The sequence below is a fragment of the Mus pahari genome, chromosome 3 (genome assembly GCF_900095145.1).
Source record: "Mus pahari chromosome 3, PAHARI_EIJ_v1.1, whole genome shotgun sequence".
In the NCBI taxonomy this organism is placed as follows: domain Eukaryota; kingdom Metazoa; phylum Chordata; class Mammalia; order Rodentia; family Muridae; genus Mus; species Mus pahari.
The window spans coordinates 115,421,074-115,424,028 of NC_034592.1; positions in this window are offsets into that span (position 1 = coordinate 115,421,074).

Sequence of the window (2,955 nt, forward strand, 5' to 3'; positions counted from 1 at the left end):
TCTCTCTCTCTCTCTCTCTCTCTCTCTCTCTCTCTCTCTCTCTTTCTTGTCCTAATATCTAGCTGTGGGATAAATATGCTTGCCGAGAGGAACAATTCTTTGCTGTGCTGTTGCAAGCCTCCTGAAGGGCTAGTCCTGCACCTTAAACCAAATTAGGGTTCAGCACAGGGATGTCATTGATGTAGAAAACCAAATCTTCCCATTAGTGTTTTGACCAGTAGAAACAGATGTCTCAGAAGTAGGATTTATCATGAACCAAGGCCCCTGCAGCATAGTCTAGGAAAAACAGTCTTCTAATTTCCTGAGGAGAGAGGGTAGAAGCAGCCATTGGCAGGTAGGAGACATTGTAGCCTTTTAGAGTGAGTGCTAATGGTGTCTCAGAGCAAGCTAGTCCAGCTGCATAGAGGTAAAGATTCCCTGGGGAATCTTTTTTTTTGGGGGGGGGGTTGAGACGGGGTTTCTCTGTGTAGCCTTGGCTGTCCTGGAACTCACTCTGTAGACTAGGCTGGCCTGGAACTCAGAAATCCACCTGCCTCTGCCTCCCAAGTACTGGGATTAAAGGCGTGCGCCACCACACCTGGCTCCCTGGGGGATCTTGTCAAGGAATTGGATGAAGATGATGAAGTAAAGAGGAATCAAGAACTGATGTTAGTGGGGTGGGGTGGTATATGCCTCTAGCATGCAGAAAGCAGAGGCAAGAGCCCTACCTCAAACCTGAGGTCAGGCTGGTCTACATCACAAGTTCTAGGCTAGCTGGCTGCATTGCCCACAGAGCATGCAGACTGTAGTATAAGATTTGATACAATGGATGACACTGTTGCTGGTGGCATTCTCCTGGCTTGAGATCCTCATAACTTATAAACAGCAGGAGGATTTCTGTTACTAGCAAGGACTGGCGGAGCTGTTGTAGGAATGTAAGGTATCTGGATAACTGACTAGCTTTCACAGAAGGGTCCCTGGCTCATGTGGACTCAGACTGGAGTACTGTGGTGCAGCTCTTACATTACATAAGGTGCATGGAGCTGGGGACATGGAGATGGGGGATGGAGCCCTTCTTCCTACAGGAAGTCACATCTGAAGAGGGTGCTGATGGACCCACACAAGTTGCCACGTGTTAAGCGGACACGCTAGATTTAGAAAAGAATATTTTATAATCACAATATGTCATTAGGGCAATTGTTGGGCATATTAAAGGCACTGCATTAGTGGTTGGGGTCACAATTAGGTCTAGAAGCTACTATGTAGCTTCCCAGATACACATTGGTCTTTTTGAGGACATTGAACTATTGACCCGAAAAAAGCTATGTGGAAACCCGCTGCAGCTATTTTTTTGCTTAAACAAACTTATAGTAGTGCTAGAAAGCATCACTTCTATGCCACAAAAGGGCAGAAGGGCCCAAAGAAGCAGAGGAGTCGGCCCTTAGGAAAGTGCACTATTCATCAGCATCAGAGGGTGAGGGGAAGCAGCCGGCGACTGTGGAGCCCCCATGATTCAGTGTCCAACCATCACAGTTTAAGTTAGTCAACTTCAAATGGTCTGATGGGGAAGTTGCCATCTGAACTCTAGCTTTGGGCACTTTACTGGAATGGTCAGTTACAGGTGACAATACTGAAAGTTCAATGCAGGTCTTTGTCACACATGAGAAATGGCACACAAGAAAATGTCTGGGTGATTGGACACCATTCCCTCTCTGCCTGTGTTAGCTCACACTCTCCCAGGCACTTCTGGTGCCAGGCTCTTCTCTTACCATTCGTGTTATGATATGAATATATAAAATAACATTTGTGCTAGGCATGGAGGTGCACATCATTAGTTCCAATACACAGGAGGCAGAGGCAGGTGGATCTATGTGAGTATAACGCCAGGCTGGTCTGCAAAGTGAGTTGCAAGGCAGCCAGAGCTATTTAATGAGACTCTATTTCAAAAATACAAAAAAGCGCTCGAATGCACACACACACACACACACACACACACACCACTTCTACTTCATAGCAAAAAATATTCACTTTTCATCTGGTCTCTTCTCATCCCGTCTCTTGCTGCCTCCTTAGTGTACCCCTGTTGTCACATCCCTGGATCAAGTGCCAGCCTTGCTAGCTCACCTCTCCTAACCTTGTCTTCATCTGCAGAGTAAAGCAGTCACTCAAATTTTGTCCCATCTCTAGGGCAGACAAGTATAGGGAATGGTTTAGTAAGCTGGGACTCTACTTGGCTTGGGCTATGTGCACATCCCTCTTTGAATATTACACTTGTCAGCCTGAGAGCCTTGAATGCACTGTGCGTACACATCCCTCTTTGACAGTGAACTTAGCATCTTGTTAGAGACCTAGAACCCCCACTCACTTGAATACCAGGCACTCCCCGCTCCAAATAATGAACTAAGTTTCTTCTCCCTTAATGACAATGTTGGACCTCTTCAAGCATCTATGATTCCTAGCATCTAGATGGAGGCTTACCACCATCTGTAACTCAAGTCTCAGAGGATCAGACACCCTCTTCTGACCTCTGAGGGCAGTAGGCACACATGTGGTGTACATACATACAGGCAGGCACAACACACATAGATGTAAAATAATAAATCTATTTTTTTTTGAGACAGGCTTTCTCCCTGTAGCCCTGGCTGCCCTGGAACTTACTCTGTAGGCCAGGGTGCCCTCAAACTCAGAGATCCACTCGTCTCTGCCTTCTGAGTGCTGGGATTAAAGGAATGTACCACCACTACCTGGCCACATCTACTTTTTTAATTGAATATTTTCTATGGAAAGATTTCCAGTACATCTGACTACAAGAGAAATCAGACCAACAAGGCTAGACTGGCTCTGAACTAATGCACAATAAGATGAATTGTCCTCTTGGTGAACTTTGGGGATAACTCCCCTATTCACCTTTTATGCCTATGCATAACCGAGTGCACATATGATTAAAATACGGTGCATTATGGGAAGGAACATACA